Source organism: Fopius arisanus, unplaced genomic scaffold (assembly GCF_000806365.1).
Source record: "Fopius arisanus strain USDA-PBARC FA_bdor unplaced genomic scaffold, ASM80636v1 scaffold00091, whole genome shotgun sequence".
Taxonomy (NCBI): Eukaryota; Metazoa; Arthropoda; class Insecta; order Hymenoptera; family Braconidae; genus Fopius; species Fopius arisanus.
The window spans coordinates 380,119-404,881 of record NW_011887830.1 but is presented as its reverse complement, the minus strand read 5'-3'; the positions used below and the strand labels follow the sequence as shown (position 1 = coordinate 404,881).

At 36.2% G+C, this 24,763-nt stretch overlaps 1 protein-coding gene across 1 annotated transcript in view; it reads right to left on the bottom strand.

The window, feature by feature from the left end:
* Dscam3 (Down syndrome cell adhesion molecule 3) overlaps positions 1–21,932 on the bottom strand; it is a 53,536-nt gene extending 31,604 nt beyond the window's left edge. Inside the window, exon 1 of the mRNA XM_011311650.1 lies at positions 21,885–21,932. The gene's annotated coding sequence lies outside the window, so the exon portion shown is untranslated. The remainder of the gene's footprint in view (positions 1–21,884) is intronic.
* Positions 21,933–24,763: the final 2,831 nt, after the last annotated feature.

Below are 24,763 nucleotides of genomic sequence, written 5' to 3'. Positions count from 1 at the left end.
AATTGAAAATAGTTAATATGGAAAATATATAGTTATGCTTTAGCATTAGCATTAGCTATCCATGCACAATGCAATCAATCAAGTGAGACTATATACCGCTAAAAGATTGTGTTCTAAACTGGCCCGTTTTACAGCGGATAAACTTTTTACAGAGACTGTCGCGCGACAACCACCTTAATAAATAACTCAAGCATAAGAGGTACCCTGGAATATCTAAGTGCCAGATATCTGAATATCACCCCAGATGCAATACATAACAACCCGAATTGACTCTCGACCCCAAACTACCATAACCCCTTATCCGACGGGTTATCCTTATTAGTGCGCATACCTATTACCATCGTCCCGTTGTATCTGTGTTTCCGCATGTATTCATGAGTCAAGACAAACACACACACATGGTACACGCAAAAGTGCACATATATACCGATATCAGCAGGGTCACATCATCATTTCTAGTACGTATTTCAACCCCACTACCCGTATCCCCCCTTTCCTTCTGGTTGCTTCCTGTGCACAGAAACATGGCCCAAGAGACATGTATTGCCCAGTATGGATGGCCAATGGCCAAATACATGCTAGGTCGAGCATGAAGCGGCGGGAACGCTCGTTGTCATTACTCTGTCGCGTAGATGTGACCATCCGGAAATAAACTACAACCGCTGTACGATATCATCGAGATTGTGAAAATTATTTTTTTTTTTTTGGATTAGTTCGGGCTATCGAGCGGTTCTAGCTTTTTTTTTTTTCCGATTTTTTCAAATAATTTTCAACCCGTGAAACTCATTTTAGTTTGCGATTGACGGTGACAGGTTCATGGGGAGAAATATTCAATGAAAATGATGGGGCGCTTCCCTAATTTCGGATTGTCATGTAATTTTTATCGATAGTCATGGAATTTTTTTTTGGCGTTCCGTTATTTTTATCTGAATTATCTGGGACGAGATAGAAAGTAAGATTGCTATTCAATTGAAGCAGATCAATAATTGCAATTTATAGATTTAAACTGCAATTTTTATAAATTAAAAAAAATATTTATTATATTTATAATTTATCTGAATTATCTGTGACGAGATAGAAAGTAATATTGCTATTTAATTGAAGCAGATCAATAACTGCAATTTATAGATTTAAACTGCAATTTTCATAAATAAAAAAAAATAAATATTATATTTATAATTTATCTGAATTATCTGTGATGAGATAGAAAGTGATATTGCTATTCAATTGAAGCAGATCAATAATTGCAATTTATAGATTTAAACTGCAATTTTCATAAATAAAAAAAAATATGTATTATATTTACAATTAGATATTTGAATTTGAAATTTAACTGCGATTTACAATGGCGCATTTATCATCTCCGTAAATAAATAATCCATAAAGGATCCATAAAGTAATATATTTTAGTATAAATTTCATTAATTCAATCATTTTTTCCGTGTGCCCTTATGCTAGTCTATAAAAAATTACGAATACCATCACTTCAATTTTTCGAATCGATTCCGTAATCCCAAAGAAAGAAAGAAAATTCCATAATTTCAACAAAATATTTCTCTCCGCATAGAAAATGCTAAATCCATATAAGACGATCCATAAAGATATTAATTTGGTTATCATTTTGTGTTTACGCGATGAATGGTTAAAACCGTTTTTTAGAGAAATCCAAGATTCTGCGATTTGAAACGAGATGAATTGAAACGAGATGATTTGAAACCCCATATCTACCATTGCGTTACTTTAATCATCTACTCTGTCGCTTGATTAACCTTAGATGATTAGATGAGGAGGAGGTTGCAAGGTAATTTTTAAACAGTTGGTGACGAGGAAAGAGAAGGTACAGCGTAATTCAGAAGCATCCGAGTTACCACATTCATGCGGCCACAACGCGCCTCTATAGGGGCGCATTCATTAGTATTAAGCCATCAGCATGCCTGATATGGAAATTGCGGTTTACCGAGGAGAGACTGTACGATCTATCGCAAAACGATATCCAAATACATTTGCACCCATCAGCTTTGTCCCTACAATCTCGACCGTCGGGCCACTATATTCCAGTCTCATTCATTCATATCATGAGCTCTTAATGAGTTGCTCCTCAATTATAAGCGATCTATTATATCTAGATCTATTATAACGATCAGTCCTTCACTGAGAAAAAAATTTTATTTAGCCAAGAATATTTATTAACCACAAGAAAATATATTTGGCATTAGTAAGTCTCATGGGAGTATTTACACAGTGATCCCCAGATTTACTAGTAGGAAGAAAATATTCTTGGCAAAAATAATTTTTTTTCTCAGTGTTGTCCCTTATCAATCTCAAAAATTCATGTCAGTCCCATTTTTCACGAACAGCCTATTTTCACCCTACATTTTTTACAATTGTCAAGTAATTTTTCTTCAATTTATTTTTTCGTACAAGTAGAGGTTTACGGGTATAATCAATTTTAATTAATAAATATTTGGACCTCCGCCGATGGTTCGAACCACTTTTTAAAATAGTTGGTGGTGGAATATTTGAGTACATCCTCCATTGTTGTAGAAAAACTACTCGATAAAGATTTATGACATACTGGGAAAATAGTCACAGAAAAGGGGCTAGTTTACAATCCTTTAATTTTTCATTTTCTAGAACGGTTTAATCATTAATTAAACTTTAATGTTAATCAGTTGAAACTATTCTTGTTTTTCATTTAGAATTTTTGCCTTTATGGTCAGTCTCAGTCTCTTCATATCTTCTCTATTTAAGACGTGACTTCCTCGTGTTAATAAAGAATAATTTATCGAAACATTAAACGGCTTCTTAAAGATTATTTATTCACTTGCACCCATATTTCAATGATTGAAAATCCAATTAATAGAAAATTCCAGTAATTATAATTAGTCACAATCCATTGCCGTCTCCAGCTCCTCATTAAAATGACATAAAATTAGTACGGGTCATGAGGTTAGTGAAGCATCATAGAAAAAAAAGGAGAGGTAAACCAAGCTGTTCAGGGTATGGTGGTGTCGAGAAAAGGGGGTGAGGTGCAATTAACGCTGGCACTTGTGTGAAACGCACTTCGTTTTAGTGAGCTGTGCTAACCGTGGGCGTTGGGCATCGACTACAGTGCCCAACCAACGAAACCCTACCCTTGCCAAACCCTCCGGCTCTCGCAGTAATGCATCAGAGGTGTGGGAATGCAGCTACGTATAACCGTGGCGTACCTCGAAATTCACGAGGACGGAGCGTAATTATTTCAATGGTCGAACAGCGGTTGGTAGTTGCTTCCAAAACGACCCGCATTCATGAGTTACTCGTATTCATACAAATTTCCCGTATTTTCGATTATAATTCTTCATTTCATCATTGTTTAATGGTTACTTACAACGACTGTTTAATTAATTTCAGTTAGCCCTGGGAATTTTGGAGATATTCCAGCGTTATTCCTTCGGACAAGTCCCCCGACAACACTTGCTCTAGCTGTTCATCAAGCTTCATCTCATGTGAGAGTTATCCAGTGTTTTTATACAGCTAATCGCCTATACGTGCACACAGCATGAAAATACAGGAACAAAGAAATACCGTCGATCAAGGGATCACGATTGATTGAATCTTTTTGTCCCTTTAGTTAAGTTTGATATGACTTGAGGTGATAACGTCTTCATGAAAGAATCCACACACTTGAGTATGGTTGACGAATTTTTTTGTTACCCTAATGTGAGTCAAACCTGCATCTGCTTGATTAAAGAAGAGCTGTAGCTGTAGCTGAGCTCAAGATGAATCACAACATCTAGGTGATTCATGGATATATTATATATAAAGACTGATGATGAACTGATTTCATTTCTTTATCCAATATAAAATTTGATGTCTTTGTTCATTATTATTATTTTGATGATTTTTTTTTAATTTGATGTCTTTGTTCATTATTATTATTATTTTGATGATTTTTTCTTAATTTGATGTCTTTGTTCATTATTATTATTATTATTTTGATGATTTTTTTTTAATCTGATGTCTTTGTTCATTATTATTAGTTTATTCAGAAAATAGTGATACGAAAGTTTTCCGCTAGAAAACAGAAATTCGCTGAGAAATTGCGGATAATCATCACGTTTTGCTGCTTAGGTATTTCCATAGTCGAAGGATGCATTTTCTTCGGTAACTATTAAACTTGGTACATAGTCGAAATACTGACCGGTTTATTGTTGAAATTGATGGTTACCAATGGACGCGTTTCAATGAATTTTAACGATAATTTACTACAATTCATCTGGTCTATTACTGTCTGGTGAAATTGTACTCAATTGCAAAATGTTAAATGATTCAATATCCGAAATTGAACGCCATGCATTAGCGGTCGTCGCAAGCTTCAGGATGAATCGCTGACATTATTAAAAAAAGTATTTCTATAAAATTTATTTTTATTTCTATAAATATTAATTCAATGTTGAAGATTAACTGAAAGTATCTCCTAGTTTTTTCCGCTGTATTTTCCGAATTGAAAATATAAAATCGTCGCATCCTCATTTCTCTGGTGAATTTTTAAGATAAAAATTCATCATTGAGCAATAATCGAGTATTAAACGGGAATCGATTAATTCAAGTCGATAACAAACCGACATTTAATGCCGTGAATCGGCAATTTCGTGGAACGATTGATTCAAATATCAGGTTGATTACTAATGAAAGCAAGTTCATTGAAAATTAAAATTATGAACATACAGTTTCAATCGGTTTTTTTTCTCAGTGGATGATCCAAATGCATTAATGACTGAAATTACCGATATGCTTTCTGTAGTCATTGCGGATATCATTGAAATTATTAATTTGTGCGCCGCAGGCAATCATTTGCAGAGATTACTGTTATCCGGCACTCCATCCTCCCACGATTTTTTGAGCACGAGAAGTAATAACCGAAGGAAATTATTACATTGCACTTGATTTTATGAATGAATATTATATTGTTTAAACAAATTAATAAAAAAAAATTTTAGTCAATCGTCATGCAATTTTTACCATCGTTTCATACCTGCTTCAGTAAATTTTCAAAATTTCAACAAAACTTTATATTTTGACAATATTTACAGAAATTTTTATTTCCTCTATAAGAGGCTGTATTAATTGAAAACTTTAATAATTAATAACCACAGAACGGTGTTGTGAGTCAATCTTAAATTTTATAAAAATCTGCGATCGTTTCAGAAATCTTACGTCAAAATTTTGAACAATTTTTATATCTCCGCCAATACATGCAAAACACCCTTAAGCTTTTCTGGTTTTTAATTTTTCCATTGTCAACCATTTTTTTATTCTACTGACCACCCAAACGGTCCATATTCTCATTGTTCAATACCTTTCATTTACGTTTTTCGTTCGACACAGAAGAGTTCGTCAGCTAGTTAATATTACTGCGCAGATTTGTCGCGCATAGGAGAGAGAGTGGATAAAAATGAAAAGAGAACGCTGAGGGGAGGCAATGTCAGAGTGGGGGAACGATTCCCCTCACGCGATGATGCATTGGACATTCAGAGAGGTGGACACTGGATGAGTTTGAACAGTTCTTCAATTCGTAAGAAAAATTCACATTGATGCATCGTTGCCAGTTAATTTAATGATGTTATTGAGAGAAATAAAGGTTTTGCTGACGTCAGTACGAGGCGAATAATTTTTGTTGCAAAAAGCCTACTCATGCAGGTTACAAGAAATCTTTAAAGTTCTCAAGTTGGACTGAGAGACTGGCTGTCACGTATTATGGAAACCTTGCAGCTTACGAGTGTGAGAGTAACCTAGTAGAAATTTTGACTGTCCGCTGGACGCGCTCACCCGAACAGTTGACCCCGTAATCGAGGCCATTAGCCACATTTGAACTGAATTCAATTTCGATTTGAATTGATTAGGTAGGAAAGAAAACAGGATAATTCTCGATATAATTTTTAGAAAAAAAATTACTGAAAAAATGAATAGTCCAGACCCTGACTCCCCCACTCCACCTAATCCCCATCCGGATTCACGTCCCCACCTCCGAACTTAAGGGACTCGTCAGTCTGCCTATTCGCTACACGACTGTCGCCGGACATGAGATTTCTAGTGGGGATTTCTGTAGACCTTGCATTACAATGTCATCCAGTGGATTGCCAGTTTTGATCCTCTAAAAAAATTTCGAGTGAATGCTGTTGCCTTCGTCCAGCCAAATCCCTATTTTTCTCCATCAGTATTGAACAATTCGATAGATTAAATATTTCGATGGATCGGGGAAATGTCGACGAAGTGACTCTGAATCCGGAAACAAATAAACTAAGAATATTTATTATAATATAAACTATATTGTAATTCCGATATTTGGGATTAATTCATAGATCAAGTCTAGGAATGAACTATCGTAAATATGGACATGGGTAATAATGTATGATAGAAATTATGTGTTATGATTGCAATTATATAATATATAATATGATTACAATTATATTCTTCTTGACCCCGTAATCGGGATCATTAGCCCCATGTACATTTGAACTGAATTGACTTTAGACTTGAATTGATTTTGTATTAGGTAGGAAGGAGAACAAGATAATTCTCGATATAATTTTTGCAAGAAAAATTACTGAAAAAATGGATAGCCCAGACCCTTCACTCGCAGTCAGCAGTCGGACGGCTAGGTAAAATTCAGTTGAGCCAGTGAACTGTCCCATTGTTTTAGTTTATGTGAATTACGCCAGAAGGAAGCAATAGCAAAACTAACCGTTTAACAGGTTAGGTAAGCAAGCTGGTACTTTGATGGGTTCCGCAGATTTTTCGGCGGACGGAGTCCAATCAAGAACGGAGTAGAGCTGCGCAGAATCGGAACGAATTAAGATCCAAGTCAATTCCGAGTAATTAATAACGTTTTATATTGATCCAATCAGGTTTTATGCATTTCCTTCCTCTGTTCGACTACTAGTCGCCTGTCTCCTCACCATCTAGGTACTCTCCAAATTTGTGCAGCACACATACGTATTCCAATGCGGAATAATCCTTTCCATTGAAGCAGACTTCCACACATAATCCTCCTGTAGAGTTTTCCATCTTGAATAGCAGACAGACGTTGTTATCAAAAGGATGAGTGGTTTTGAAAATTCCATTTTAATACTCTCTGTGAAATATGAATTTATGAAAAATCGTAAGATCCACTGAGGATTCTACGATTATTGGAGAAAATACTCTTAGAAAATTGTCTTGTGTATAAATTGAAAGGAAGACTGGCAGGCCAAGACAACAAAAAAATTTTTTCAATAATGATCCTCCATACGGAGAGAAATATTCCAGAAAAATTACGGAACATTTCACGTAATCTGCAAGCGAAGAAATCATCACATAAATTCTACGATCTGTTTTTACCCCCAGAGATTCAATAGGATTTTAATTACGCATTTTATTTATCGATGGCGTCGTAATTAGTTCATTAACATGACAATTTTAGATGCCCAACCCAATTTAGACTAGAGTAAAAGTGACGAAGAAAGTGTAACGATACCCAATATTTATTCTATTTGTATTCGCGACTCGAGCGAAATTTATTGAATTATCCAGAGTACCGAAAACTAATCCTGAGGGAAACGAATTGTCAACTAATCGGTGAACAGTAAGTATTTTTCGATACAGAGTGAGATAAACTTAACTTTAAGAGCAAGTGCACGGCAAGTAGTTAAAGAAATCAAAAGTAAATGGAATGAAGGAAGTATAGCAGCCAGCTGATTGCAATTAACTGTATCAAAATTGAAAAAGCTTAACTGATAATGAAAGAACTTGAAAGAAAATCATGATCGGAGGGGGTGATTGAAGAAAGAAGAATGTCTCGATGAAAATTCAGATTTCTTCGATATTTCAGAACAAAATATAATGGACGACCTGACGGAAGATCGTACAATCGATCAGGCATCTGGAGCGAATTTTTAAAGAATCACAGTACTGATATTGACAGTTCGTTTTAAAACATTTCTAGCAGAAAATTATCAAATTTGAATGAAATAAATATGAAACATGTGGCCTGGCGTAAATACTCTTGACTATCGAACGACTGGTAAATCAGATATTCAGAAAGGGTATTCATCTCCAGAATGTTCAAGGGAATATCTGGCCATTCAGCACTGACTTGCTCCTTTAGTAGAAGATATTATCTTGTAATGATGATGAAGAGAGGGATTTCGTGATAATTACTATTTCCGTGGAATCACCCATACATCGTAAATGAGAAATACTCTATTTATTTCACGAGAATGACGAGAAAAGAGAACGATTTCTTCTTAAGAAAAATGTCATACCCTTTATCCTTTCTATAATTATTTCATATGGATTGTGGGAGAAGTAATGAGGGAATAATTGTAAATAATTGCAAATAATAATTGAAATTAAGGCCCGGGTGGACTATCTATCGAACGTTGACTTTTGTTTAAATTTTATCTTAACCTAAAATACATTAAAATTTGGGATCAATTTTGGGTCGCGGGAAGCACTTGAATGGACATGAAAAAATAATGAAAAATAAAGAGGAAAAATTATTGATGGGCGCTAAAGATCGATATTATTTAAAAGGGATTTACCAAGTTTACTAACAAATAATAAAAAATAAGTAGCTGACTATTGCATCTAGCTGTCACTCAATCTTCTGGAGAGCAATGGTAAGCCGCGTAATTTTTATTATTTTTTTGTAAACTTGGTAGATCCCTTTTAAACAATATCGCTCTTCAGCGCCCTTCAATAATTTTTCCTCTTTTTTTTCATTATTTTTTTATAACCATTCGAGTAGCTCCCGCAACACGAAATTGATTCCAAATTTTAATATATTTTATGCTAAGATAAAATTTAAACAAAGATGGCATCTTTGAAGTAATTTCAGTGGTAGATGAGAACGAAAATTCAGTTAGAAGTAAAAACTCATTCTTCGTCAACTTCTTACCATATCTTTGTATCTTCTTCAGGTATCAACTACCTTTATAGCTAACCTCCGATGCATCAAATGTAATCCTTATCCCTGTCTCCCTCTCGCGGTTTATTTTATTTTGTCCGTGGGGTCCGAATTGAATTTAATTACGACGATGTGCAGATGTTTACCCGACGACTTCTCGTTTCTCTACGTATCTCTCATTCACCTGTCACCCTTTTTAAGCTCTCAAGGGTTTGGTAAAGTGGAGAAGGACGAGATGGAGAAGCTCGTTAAAAAATTTAATTCAGCGCGGCGATAGCAGACGAACGACTTGAATGTATATAAAAGGCTTTGGTGAGAGGCGAAAAATTTCTCTTTTTCCATTTTTTTTAATCCTTTTTTTTTATCAGGATAAGTTTTTTTTTCTGAATGAAGTTCGACTTTTTATACCGAGATTTATCACATTTTTTTTGTTATTATTTTGTCAGGATAATACCTCATATAAAAATAATAAATAATTATGGAGTGAAGAATTAATAGAGAATGAATTAACCCCGTGGCCTCGTTTATGCAATTCAAGATTACAGTAATAATTATTTTGACACCGTTCATATTTTTTTAAATACCTCTACTATTATGACGTATTGTTCTTAATAAATCATTATTTTATTAATGAATAGACGTATCATAAAAAATAAGGTACAGTTTATATTTTACAATTTTTATTTTATGAAGGCCTCAATTAACGCAAAAATTTTCTAAGAGATAAAAAAAATCAATTTATCATCCTCTTTGAAATTTGAACTAGTTTTCTTTGCTATCCGTATATAAATTCATATTTTTCTCTGAGTCCTGCGTCTGACCCACTCGTCTTACCCATTCGGACTATATCTACTAGACATTTCAGGAGGAACCATTTTTCTAGTATTGGATGCATTCCATCTCGAGCGAATCTATTATAAATAATCAAGTCTCCATTATTTCGTAATGATAATTTATGCTTTATGAGATAAAGGGCGTTTCCTGGAAACTGATTTTGATGCGTTTAACAGAGGAGATCTCGTTACTTTGAAAAGCTCTTCACATCCAAGACAGCTGGAAATCTTAGAAGCTGGTATTTCTGGTGAAGTCACAGATGATGACATTCAATTACTCGGTATAACAATACAAGTCATAATTCAGGAATTCTGTGAGTTATTTTTTAAATTGTGTCGATGAAAGCGTATCGAAACGGTTGCAGAGAGAAAGTCGGTCATTTCATGTTACCAACCGCAAATTCAATTGCAACTGAATGCGATTTGAGTCCCACGGCAATCCTATTATAAGTCACATCCTTCTACGCTCCTGTGGATCCTCGGACTTTGATACTCTTCCCCGGCTCTTCAGCCCACCGTTTTTACCGCTTTCCATTCGATGTCTGCGCTTGTAATTTCATTTTTCTTCAAATTTTTTTTTCGTTCTTTCTCTGTTTCCGATTGTGTACACGAAATAGAGAGAAAATATGACTGCACGGAGTAGAAGATTCCGGAGATTAAGCGAAATCTTGATGACCCAAGTATAACACGAAGAGAATGCACCAGGACTCATAGTTTCCCTGTAAAAGATTATTTAGAGTGAAGGAGGGGGTGGTGGCGGGATATTTGCCACCCCCGGGTCATTTGGGGTCATGAAGACAGCAAATGTCAAAGTACCTTGACAATTTATTAAAAAATATAGTACGACAACTTATCTGATGATTCGCAAAAGGGAAAAAAATTGTTTGATAAAGTTTTTGTGAACAGTTGGACGATTTTTCAGATGGAGATGATCTGATTGGAATTGTTTGCCATCAATGAATGTCTGTATGCAATTAATCAGAGTGGATTTCAAGGAAAATTCAACCGCACGGAAAATAGGATATATGCGAAATGTATATGCACTTGCAACTCATCAACACCATCTCCGAAAGTATGAAAAGATTCATCATCCTCGAGAATGCCGCCTGAGGCACCAACGCAAGTGCTTCCACTTGACGCCTCATCCTTGTAGTCACTTCTGTTTCAACCATTCTTTCAACCCTCTTAATTTTTTCCAATCCACATTGTGTTAAATCACATATTGAAGTTCTTTTCATCTGTCATTGCAATTTGTTGACAAACGGAGTGAGAGGAACAAAATGAGCGGCTGAAAGCGGTGGAAACGATCGCATCAGTCGTATTTTCTCTTGGAGACTGCAGCCCAGAATTCTGGTGACTGCACGGGAAAGGAAAGTCTATATCTTTTAGTCTTAACTGAGACTGAGAACGAACCAATTGACGGCTAGTCTGATGAGGTGACAGTTGGTTTGAAAAAGTCACCCACGGTGACTTTGAAATTCGCGTGCTAATTTTCGCCCAACTCTCGTGCATAATTTCCAGTCATCAAACATTTTTGTGAGGTGAAAGGAGTCATTGGATAGGATTTGGATTAGGTAGGAAGGGGTACCGGATAATTCTCGATATGATTTTTACAAGAAAAATTACTGAAAAAATGGATAGTCCAGACGGGATTTGAACCCGCGACCGTCCGATTACGCATCGGATGCTGTCTTTTTTTTTTACCATGGTTTTCAATTCATCGGATGCTCTCCCAACTGAGCTATCCGGGTCCTAACCATTTCTTCATTTCATTTCACTTTTCTTGTATATATCGAGTACCGCCATCCTTCATACGGCAATCATTTTTTATATAGAAGAGGGGAAGTTTTTATAGCATTCCACATTTTTCGGACGTCAGACGTCAGAAATTTCTCGGCCTCATAATTTATTTCAATATTGTTTTGGAAATGAGTAAGAACTCGTTCCTTCGAGTAGCCGAATAATTAATCAACACAATTTTTTTAAGTACTCTCGATATCGACGTGATTTTTATTACAGACAAAAGAATCTGAAGTGATCATGATTTTCATTCGAGTGGAAGCAGTATAAAATCAAACAAGACAAATTTTTTCTTTGTGATGGTAGTTTCCAAGAAAAAGAGGAACGTTGGTCGAAGTTTTTACCATCGTCAACTTACCTCGCCCTTTCCGGTTCCCTCACAAAAGTACGGAAACCATTTCATCCCCCATCTAAAAACTTGACAATCTTCGAGTCAATTAGAGTATACAGAATGTCTCATTTGAAAGAGTATGGCTGAATAACTTTTGATGGAAGGAAGGGACAACATAATTGGAAGAAAAGTTGAGTGTTTCGAAAGGGGCAACGCAATGCTGATCAAATCTAGAGTTCCACATTCTACGCTTTTACGTTTTTCTCGAATGGCAACAATATCTTTAACCTTAAAAATAATGCTTTTGACAAGACGCATTCATCAATTTATCATGAAATATCGACCAAGAATGAAGCGAAATGGAAATATCTCTATTTAGTCTCCCCAACATATTCTGTTTTATATATCACATGTATCATTATAGCTGTTGGACTTCGGGATTCCCCCGGGTTCAAAATTCTCTTCTAAAGTTTTTATATTTCCGGATTAAGGAAAAATTTACTTCTTTGATGCTGTGGGACTTTTCCTTTATTTTATAACAAAAAAAGGGAGTCCCGGAGGGACTTTCTCATTGAAGATTTTTCCCAAAATACATCTGGTAACCAGAGAGCGTCAAGAAAGGAAAATCCAAGGATTAAGGGTGGAAGGAGAAATTATATTGTCCTCTGGAGAGGAGTTTAACGTGGGCCTCACTAGTAATGTTTACTTAGTTCGTTGTAAGTCTTCGTTCAGTAAAGTAAAGTTCAGTGAATCCCGTGGATTTATCCACAGCCATCACAACCATACTATTAAAAAATCAATCAACCGCGGGAAGAAGCAGACCTAGTACATAATGCAGTCCGTAAAATTAGAGGTTGCATCCAGAAAATGGTTTTTTTCAGGCACCGATCTTGATAGAGGGGATTGGGGACGCGTAGCGTTCAGAAAATGGCATTTGTCAGGCGCCAGTCTGGAAAAATAAAGGTTGAAAAGCCCTGAAATACTTTCCAAGGTATTCTTTATTAGTACGAGGAAGGCACGTCTTTGCTGGAGGAGAGTTGTCCAGGGACTCGCTGTAACCCCAGACGAAAAATTCCAACTCGGAAACTCAATAGTAACAGTCCTTCAAATTTCAAGACACGTTTCGCATTAAACCGCTCTCGAACGCGTCGGTAACCGATTATAAATTGGTAATTTTTCTTTTCTTCAGAATGTCAAAGATCTTTGTCGAGTAGTCTTCTGACAACGATGGAGGATCTGTACCCAAATATTCGAATATTTTTCGCAATTGAATATGCAGTTGAATCGAGTAGATGCACATGGAGAGAAATATTCAATAAAAATCACGTGTCTTTTCGGTAATTCCGGAGCGAAATGTGGTTGTAGGAAATTTTACATAACTGTCACGTAATTTTTATCTGAAGTCACGAAATTTTTCTGCGGCATTTCGTAATTTATATCTGAATTATCTGTGAAAAATTACGATAGCGTTCCTCAAATTATTCGAGTCGATTCCGTAATCAGTACGCGAACTGAAAGTCCCGTAATTTTTACTAAATAATTATCTCCGTACAGGTTTGAATGACGAACATTCGCGCAAACACTTGATCAATGCAGTCAATGTAATAGTATATTACGCATCAAGGGCGGAAAGTCAGTGTTTTCCCACCCAAGGTTGCAGATGCTATTTTTCAACATGCCAGCAAAGGAAACTTCGTGTTTTGTCGTCTGTAAAGTGGGAGAAAAGTGACTGCTTTCCGCCCTAGGGAAATCTATCCACCCATGGGCGGAAAGTACTCACTTTCCGCACGCTACTAAAAATTTCTGTTAATATCTCCTTTATAAGATATTCAATGAGACAAATTGGAAGAAAACACTGGAGTAACATCCCGAAAACACATGTCGAAAAATGGTAGTGAAAGTTTTAATTCAAAGGTCGTAACAAGGGTGTAGAAGTTGACTTCCAGCATATCCCAATATATTATGTACCGTAGTAGAAGTGCTTTCCCTGACTCAGCTCCCCTTCACCTCTCGTTCTGTTTCCACTTTCCTCCTCTTCACCCTCGGCTTCGTCGCACTCTCTTAGGCCCATGCGACAGCTCAAGAGGACGTTTCAAGTTGAAAAAAGATGAAGAATATACAGGCAAGTGTGTTTGAACAGACACACGACACTTGTGTTGGCTCCCCTCTTTTGTATCTTTTTACAATGGCCTCTGCATTCTCTCTTTCTTTCCCATGTTTTCCACTCTGACCCGTCAAACGTCGACAAAAAATTAGAGTACTCTCCATTATATTCTAGCAATTCACCGGTTATGAGTGCGTCTCATATGATGGGCTCTTTCAGTATTTGTGTTGTTATTCTGGGATTGAAAAAAAATAAGTGGACTATTGCCGCTATTCTGACGTTACTAAAGTTTCTATTGTAATTACAAATGTGCTTACGGTAGGGGTACCATTTTTCGAAGTATGTAACCAACAGAAATTATCTCCATACTCTTCATGAAGATGATTTAATAAATTCCGTCAGTTATTCGTTGAATTCGAGATTTAAAAAAATTTTTACTTTTGAATATACCGTAGTCTTTATTGAAGAGACGAAATACTACCGCTTGGAAATCTTTTCTACTGAGAAGTTTGTTACTCTGTCATTGAATGTTTCAAATAATTGAAATCGATTTATTTGGTATTTTTATTTATTTTTTTTATTTATTTTCTTTATTTTATTTTTTTTTCACCATCTTGTCCTTTGGCATGGATTTCTGTGGATCAACTTTTAGTGTACCTTTCCTTTTTTATTTACTATTATACATGAAATAAAATGGGTTATTTTACCGTAGGTAAGATTTTCTTCAAATTTCCGATGAAATTCAGCGTCAAATACTGCGCTCTGATTGGTTGACATCCGAGTTTGATAAATAACCGATGGAATTGTGTTTGACAGCCTCAAATACTGCGTCCTGATTGGCGAAAATCCGAGTGAGAAAAATAATCAGTAAAGGTTACAAAGCAATTCACAATTCAATTTATGGAATGATTTTCCGAAAGCCACGGAATTTATCCGCTCGACTTATTATGCCACCGAATAAAAAAATTCATAAACACAAAACAATGTTTATAAACTTTGTTTGTCACTTTTACGGTTTTTTCCATAAAATTTTTCAATACCTCCGGGAAAATAGCAGAAGGACTTGTAAGCATAACGAAAAGTCATCAGACTAGCGAGGGATTTTTATGGAAGAGACTGTAGAATTCACGTGACGGCACATACAATTTCTGTTCCAACTCACTTTTTATTGAACATCACTTGCCTCGCGTCCCAGGTTATTTTACCGTCTTTTTCTATAAATTTTTAATGGATTTTTCTCAGCGCGTACCCAATCTGGAAGACGATAATGTGGATACGCCAATTTGCTGAAGCTCCTACGAGAAAATTACCTCCAAACAAAAACCCTGGCGGGTCACAATAAACATCATTAAGCTGGCTTGAATGCTAAGAAAAAATAAACCACTCCATACTTTTCCACAACTCCATAAATTACCTTATACCTCCCACGCTCCCTTTGTTAATCACCCACCCCGTCAAATTGGAAATGGGAGACTCTCGTCTCCTCATTTTCGCTTCCCTCTAGTAATTATCTTTCCTCGAGGAAAGATCCAGAGAATGAACATAAAAAGAAGAAAAAATTTTCTCGACATTTTCACGAGCGAATAACGCAATTGCAATGGAACGGTCCATCCACGCCTCAACGAATCCAACGGCTATTTAAATTCATGGAGTACCGGATCGGATCTTCACAGACTACTCCACCCTCGTCCTCACTCTTTTAAACTCCAGGAGAATACCAATGCAAATAACATAACTTCCATCTCTCAACATTTGTCTCTTTCCATCTCTCATACAATTTCTATTTTTTCCTTTTCTTCTCTTTGACTCTCATTTATGTCTCTCTACCAGGAAAATTAGTTCCCTTTTTCATTCACTGTCTGCGTATATCATGTCTGTTTGAATTCGTCATTGTAATTTTTATGTCTGCAAGTAAATGATTCTCACAACTAACGAAAAACCGGGGATTAGCTGTCCTGTAAAAACTCAAAAAAGTCATCGGACTGAAAAGAACCACCGGTTTATTCGTCGAGTAATGAACGACTACATTACCGATAGAAGTCCAAGTGACGCGGGTTCGAGTCCCGATGGTACCAAATTTTTTATCTTATAAAACTGATAGCCTGTGAAGTTTAGTTATAAGTTAGCCAGAGGAAAGTGCGTGTAGGGAAGGCCACGGCTTCTTTTGGTCAGATGGTGCCGATCTTCCTCTGTTAATCCATTCTTTGTCGATCTGGTAAGCGTACGCAAAGGTCAATGACCTCCAGGTCATTGCAATGGTCAGGGCAATGATTTGGGGGTCATTACAATGACCAGGGCAATGACCCCGAGATCAGGGCAATGACCCTCAGATCAGGGCAATGACCCAAAGATAAGGGCAATAACCCCTAGATCATTGCCTACCCTTGCCAGCTACGAGGCAATCAATCCACACTGATATCCAGTAATAAGCTCATCACAGAGCAAAGCTTCATCTTTCCACACCACTTCTAGCTTCTTGTGAACAGCGATTCTCCCATCAGCTCAGTGCAGTCGGTCACTAGTCGAGAGCAGCGCTCATGCTTCAGCAGAATCCTCAGCGCATGCTTGCTATCAGAGAAGATGCGTATTTCCTTGTCCCGATCCTTTCTGTCCTTTCTGTTCTTTCTGTCCTTTCTGTTCTTTCTGTCCTTTCAGTCCAGGATTTCGGATTTTTCTTGTGGAACTGGAATTGCAATCCACAGGCATCACCTCTCCGTGATAGTAGCCCTTTAGGACCTGTCGGTCCCCGTCGGTCCCCGTCCGCAGCAAGGATAGTCGCATGATCACTTTTAAATGCTTTCTATGCTTTCTTTCTTTGTACCAGCAGTCTTGCGGTCGTCGAGATCAATCATCAAGACATGCCTTTAATGTCGGTAACAGAGCAAAAGGGACTGCCCTTCTGCAAAAGTGCCGCGGGTAATCCTTAGGGCTCGAAGGAACGTAAGGGCCCTTTCGTTTTTCAGTCGATCCGAGGGCAATTCGTGTCGATTCAAAGGCAATTGGCGTTTTTCAGTGGATTTAAAAGCTATTTATCACGTGGAAACTCGCGGCTTTTTTCTTCTATCCTCTCTCATCCGCCCTTTCCTCCCAATTAATTTCCTGTCTTTCCTTCCTTTAATTATCCCACGATTTCACCTCTCGAGCAGTCGAATCACGAGTGAAGACTGTCAGTAATATTCACTCCTTCCTTTTTCTTCCTGAGCTCATCGTGTATGCCTCTTCGTCTGTGAGCCTTCGGAGACAGAAGGGCATGGAGGGATGGTTGAGGAATCGGTGGCCCAAGGTGAAAACTTATCCGATATTATTATTATTATTATTATTATTATTATTATTATTATCCTTGATCGATACTCTAATCGAATCTATTGGATTATGGAAATCGAAATAAATAAACACTTGGAGAATTTTAAGACTGAGAATTATTATTAAAAATTATAAGACTCTAGACAGTCAAGAGGTACTTTACTGAACGAGGACTTACAACGAACTAACTAAACATTACTGGTGAGGCCCACGTGAAACTCCTCTCCAGAGGGCAATATAATTTTTCCTTTCATCCTTAACCCTTGGACTTTTCTTTCTTGACCCTCTCTGGTCACCAGAGGTATTCTCTGGGACTTTTTCTTTTTTTTTCCATTATAACATAAAGGAAAGGTCCCACAGTAACAAAGAAATAAATATTTTCTAAGTCCGGAAATATAAAAACTTTAGAAGAGTGAATTTTGAACCCGAGGGAAAACCCCGAAATCCAACAGAACCTAATTTAAAAATCTGATCTACTTTAAGAAATAAAAATCGGTATTAAGGTAACAGCAAGGGAAATTATTCAGTCTTACTGATTATTTTATTAGATCATCAGATTCTGCGTGGAACTCATAATTTATATTTTAGTCCGTCTGATGGGAGCATTTCAACTCAAATGAAATTTTCTCCTTAAATATTGACGTCGTCTGCATCCTCTTCTCTATTTTTCGCACTTCCATGATTCTGCCTCTCAATTCGTACTTTCACTCGTCTTGTACAACTACCTACTACCATCCCGAGTGGTTTTCCTTCCTACCTCAAGTTACCCTTTAAACTTATGTCAATGTACTCAAGAGAGAAATTAGATTTCCCAGGAAAACATCACTAAATTTATCATTCCCGTTCCCTGCATCGGCCTGGTCACCCCACTCGACTACTAATGAAGTTGCCTGCTCCCTCCAATCGGTTTCTTTTGCTTCAAGATTTTTCCATTTCATCATATTCAGGATAAAAGTAAATTCAGGTCACAGAACTGAGTAAGGCATACACTCCGCTTCATATTATATATTCACTGATGACAAATACTAAAGGTCCCATGGATTCATATAAATAATGAGCATATAAATAATGAGCACTTCAATTTGTATTCGATAAATATTCACTTATAATACCACAAGAGCTTCAAAATTATCGGGCATTTCCTGAAAGGTTCGCTGTAAACAACTGAAGAATTTTTTTTAGGCTAAAAAATCGAGCGATTTTTTCTGAAAAACTTGATGATTTGATTTATCTGCAGGGAACCTTGAGGGAAATGCGAGACAATTTTGAAGCCTGTATGGTATTCGAGGGATTATTTTTTCGAATTGTGCAATTCTATTGGTCGATATTGGGGTCGGAAAAATAATCAAAAATATTTTTCTTCAGGTTTTGATTTTCCTTATTACCCTTATTATGAAAGTATAAACATAAAAATGAAGTTCGCCCGAGTCGAAATATCTCGAAACACGTAGGACTAGTTCCTCATTGGTCAAGTCGAACCGCCAAATTCAAATTCGGCGCACGGGAGTGCGCAGTAGGTCTCGTCTAATTTATTTTGCATTGGACTCTCCCAAATTCAATTTTCTCATATTTAATGTTATATCAACCCAATATGATTCAAGCACATCTGAAATCGAATGCTGTCGAGGCAGCAGTGACAGCTGAGAAAACAATTAGCCTTGACTACCCCTAAGTGTGTTGAAGAGATTGTTAATCATTTACACCGCATGACAGCCTTGAATGGGTGCTTTATTCACTCGTGATACCTATGACCCCGACTCTGGCTCCTTCAGGTTTTTGTTGACGCAATGAATGGGTAAGTAATGTCCAATCAATCATAATTGAATTGAATAGCTATAGAAGGGCAACAATGGTATACCGATTATTGTGTATCAGTGAGAGGTAGTTGCTCTCCAGGTGAAGGCCAATCCTGGGGTCTCGATGATCGAGAAATCCATGCAAGACTGCCTGAATCATTCACCTCTTTTTTTATAATTTGTATCCAGCTTTTTTTTTAGCTGTAACAATATTCATTGTCCATGGGACCGGCAACAGCGCCACCTCCATGTGGCGGTCAAACTCACAATTACCAGAAAACTTCCTAACGGCCTAGTGACAAAATGTACTATTTCAAAGTGAGTACCAAAAACCAACTGTAATTGAGATTGAAGATAATGCACTTGAAGAATTTCATTGAAGATCACACGCTTGTCTCTCGTGGCAATCATAGTAGTATGTAATTGAAATAAATTAATTAGACTGTGAAAATTTATAACAACAAACGGAATTAAACAGTGTTATTCAAGACTATGAAAAACTCTTATTTTCGGAATAATAGTATTCGTGGAGGGAAAAAATATTCTCCTGTTTTATAGACACGTGCAATTCTCTTTGAATATACTTCATATTGCCAAGAATTCTTCGTACGTATAGAATGTACTTCACGTATACACGCGGACCTCTCGAGCGGATATTACTCGAGGATTTACGATTGAATTCGATGGAACGATGTAATACAGTATTACGAAAGAAAAGGCTTATTCGCGGATGGTCTCCTTCACATATGGAGTTGTCGGCTAAATTCAAGCGGAATGACGGTATTGATTTCGAGAAAATATAGTCCTTTCGAAAACTGATATTGACATTCGTATACGTCGATAGCTCACTTTGAATTTAATCACATTTTCGTTGTTATCTGAGGCACTCATCACTTTTGCCACTTGCGTCACATTCGTACGGAAAAAAATTACTGAAAATTGAATCTTAGGAAACGATTTACGATTACGACGAGAAGCGCAAAACGATCAGTAGTTCAAGTTCAAAAGAAAATATTCGGAATTAAATTTTATCCTGTAGAAGGATAATTATTAGTTTTATATATTTTTTAAGGTGAATATATATTTTTTAAGTTGAAAGGGGATGATGAGAATTGTATAAGGCAAATTTTCACGATTTTCTGAATTTTTAACATTTTCTAAATTTTTCAAATGTTTCCGCCGCCCGCCTCTATACCAATCTCGTGCAATAATTTCCATTCTCCCTCGGTTTACGCAATAATGTCCAAACTTCTGTGATTTTTCGAATTTTAAAATTTTTTTCAATTTTCCAAATTTTCCGCCGCCCGCCCCCATACCGAACTCGTGCAATAATTTCCATTCTCCCTCGGTTTACGCAATAATGTCCAAACTTCTGTGATTTTTCGAATTTTAAATTTTTTTTCAATTTTCAAAATTTTCCGCGCCTCGCCCCTCGGGCAAAATTTCACCCTCCAGATTCTCAAATTTTCTAAATTTGTGACATTCTTTGAATTTTCAAAATTTTCTGCGCCTCGCCCCTCAGACAAAATTGATTCAATAATTTGCAGCCTCCATCGATTTCCGCGTTGATCCTCAAATTTTCACAATTTTCTAAATTTCTGACATTTTTTGAATTTTCAAGATTTATTTCTAAAAAAAATGTCAAATTCTCTTAATATTATTCTCAACGCCATTCTCAAAATAAAATTAATCAAGAATAAGGCCGAAATAGAATTTAAGATGCATAAGTCCCTTCACCCAGGACAAATGTGTTTCTTCAACTTCCCAATGAAGAAAACAGATTTAAATTACTATCGGAATTTTCTGTATGAATTACGACAATTACTGGTAACCGTCGGCGGTTCGGGATACATGTAAACTATTTATGCATGAAAAAGGATGCCCATTAGCTCCAACTCCGGGTGAGTAGACTGGAAGTGGTTGTTCATTCATGAACTTTGACGCCAGACACAGCGTTGGCCTGTACTACTCACAACGTACAAAACGCATGTATTTGTTGCTAACTCGTAAGATAACAAAACTTTCTAAAAAGACTATCGGTATTGCGTCTCGATTCGATTCTAATTACTCCGCTTGATATTAATTATCGAAATATTTGCATTAGAATTAATTAACTTGCTATTATTAAAATTTTATTTATTATTAGAATTAGAATTGTTTATTATTAGAATTTTATTTAGCATTAGAATTACAATTGCTTATTATTAGAATTAGAATTGCTTATTATTAGAATTAGAATTGCTTATTATTAGAATTAGAATTACTTATTATTAGAATTAATTAACTTGATGCTTTCCCATTCCGTATTATCGCTCGATTCCACCCTATCCGTCATTTTTAAATTAATCTTACATATTGTTGTTGCCCAAATTGACAATATGACAGTAAAAATACCCCTAGAATAATCTAAAATTAAAATTATAATAATCGATTTAAATTATCACCTAAATATCATCAAAATCTCGTAAAATATTCACTGACTCTATAAATATATAATAAAAAATTATACCCGTTGGATTATTGCGTTGGATTTTTATTCCCAAACGAACTTTTAAACAATAAAAAACAATCACTTCAATCCACGGCATTAAATATTTATTTATGTCTCCCATATCCGATAGTCCCTTTATTATTTATTCATAACTTATGGAAAACACTTTGAATTTCACTAAAATTTCATTGGTTCTCAAATTTTAATTGGAATACTACATTTTTAATTCGTGTGATGATAATAAAAAGGGGAATTTTTTTTTTCTGCCCGTGGGAAATAAAATTGATGGTACATTACCCTTAATAGTATCAAGCGTCGGCTCTCCGAGTGTTGTATTGGTCTCCCTCCACCAAATCGAATGAACACAAAAAATAAATCCACAGTAAGAATAATGATTTCTTCTGTCTCATCGACTAGGTCCAATATTTATAAAAGCCATATATAGCGAAAAGGGGATAAGGTTATGAATGAAGTCCGTTAACTTTACGCAATTATCCCATCGACACAAGCGAAAGTTGAGTAGGGGCTCAACAACTTCAACAAACTTTCCACAACCGGAAATTCCGCGTAGCTTAACACCTCTCCCTCTATCCCCATTTCCCTATTCTCTATCTCTCTCTTAGTAGTTACCTTGATACCTTGAACTTCACTCCGAACAATTTTATCACCACGTGACCAAAAGCGCAACAATTTCTCCGAAAATAATGGAATATTATCTATTTTTTCGATTTTTGTGATAACAGAAATATGAAATATTCAATTTTTCAATTAACGTGCGACTGTTGACGAATCAAACACGAAATATCAAACTCGATCTGCCCGATGTGAAAACAACGGAGTGAAAACCCGAAACAATCGAAATTTTTTCAAATACCTCTGCCCATAAAAACCGAAAAATCGAGTATAAAAAAAAAAAGATCACCAGAAGTCTATAATTTCACAGTAGTCACCACCGAAATATCCATATAAATTCTACTTCAGTAGTTCACTTTGATTGAGTTATTCAATCAATATCCTCCGATCATTTCCAACTGTCTGAAAACCGTTATCTCGATATATCGAAATGATTCCCAAAGGAATAGTCCACTATCGAATAACAACTGCAACAGCAATCTTTCACTAAAGTCTTGAATATGTGAAAGTGAAAAAAAAAAAAGCTGGATGGTAATTCCACTGACTAATATGATAATTAATTATCCCCCGGTGGGAATGCGGCGTAGACGTTTCCTCTGATAGCAAGTCGCGGACTGAGGTATCACCGGCGACTACCACTCACCCTCGAATCCACCACCGGACAAGGACCCTCCGTAACCCCACCACAGATCGCGTACCAACGCGCGCTTTACGCTTTTATATACGTGCTGATGGTGAAGTGAGGGAGGAACGTCACTGTCACCACCGGCTACTGAATCTTCCCCTACACACAAGCGCCATCAATAGCCCCCAACTATGCTCAGTCTCCCCCACCCTATCGGCTCTCGGCCAACTTCATCCTCGGAATATTCATGAGTCCTCTCGTATACATTTCTAGTGATATACAAATAGCGAGAATTCGATATATCGATAGACCGACCAACCCTGTTTTCAAACAATACCCGCAGCAATAAATATATATGCTAATAATTTTATATGACCTGTTATACCCTGTGTGGGAGGTACTTATATTTATTGTTGGTTCTAGGCTAAATCGGATAAATCCCATCAATAGTTTATAGGTATTTTAATGTGAGAGTTTATTAATTTAATTATGTCATCTGGCTGATTAAAATTATTAAGAATAACACACGCCGGACCTCGATTTGCGGCTAATAATTTTATATGACCTGTTATACCCTGTGTGGGAGGTACTTATATTTATTATTGGTTCTAGGCTAAATCGGATAAATCCCATCAATAGTTTATAGGTATTTTAATATGAGAGTTTATTACTTTAATTATGTCATCTGGCTGATTAAAATTATTACGAATGACACACGGCGGACCTCGATTTGCGGCTGGGGCTGTCTCTTGGATACCCAGACTACTTCTTAAATACATAATTGATTGGATGTCATTACTTGGGTAGCATTATCCAGTTATGCTGGCAAGTGTCACCTTGACAATGCTGGATATTCATTTATTCAACAATAACGCAATTGACCAAAATCTGGGACATAACAGATCTATACGTGAATACGACATTATATGGTATTCCATTTTTTTTGGATATTTTTATTTTATGTGGCCATGTGAACTCAAGGTCAACAAAAGCTTCATTAATGAGCAATTAATGATCAAGTAATGAGCTTTAATAGGATTAAAACCTGCACTGATTTTTATTCAATTTTAACTTCAGATACATGTCAATATCGAGATTGACTGATTTGATTTTTTTAATGCGTTTTTTCTAACGCGCCTTTCACCAAAGAATAGACTTTTTTTGTCTATTTTTGGATGGATGAGAATCGCGGAATGTTGAACAATTTCTCGCTTGCCAGGTTGAACTGTATTTTTTAAATAAATTTCGTTGATTATTTCTCTCACTGGAATTTCAATCAATCAGAGTATTTGAGGCTGTCAAACAGTTTCATCGGATATTTCTTTGAAATTTCCGATTGATATTCACTACCAGCTTTTCAAATGTTCTTCATCTTCCAACGCATTTGACGTTGAAGTCTCTGTGAGATAGACGAAAAAGTAGGTTATCCTCAACTTGATTGAACAATGAGTCCCTCCAGCTAATTTTTTTGACAGATATTTATGAATAATGGAACGGTAATGTGCCGGTAAGAATAGAAATAGAGTGGGTTAAATTCTGCAGAAGAATCCGAAAATATCTGATAATTTCTGAGCACCAGTGATATTACTCTTACATATCTGAAATAAAAAAAAAAAATTACGAAAATTCAAAGTGGAGATTCCATTAAAACTTATCATTTAGAAAATTTTCCATTATTATTTTCTTTTCAAATTGTCTAACATCATTGAAGACTTTAAATAAAGAGTTAAAATTCCAAGATAAAAATGATATATTATTGAAAATACTAAATGAAGATTTATTTATGTAATTTGTATGATCGATCGAACTTACCTGTAAGTGATGATCGATTGAAATTATATGAGCTGGCTCTTCCGAGGAGATCAAATAGGTAGTATAATTTTTACTCTGGTACTACCTTTGATCTCTTCGGACGAGC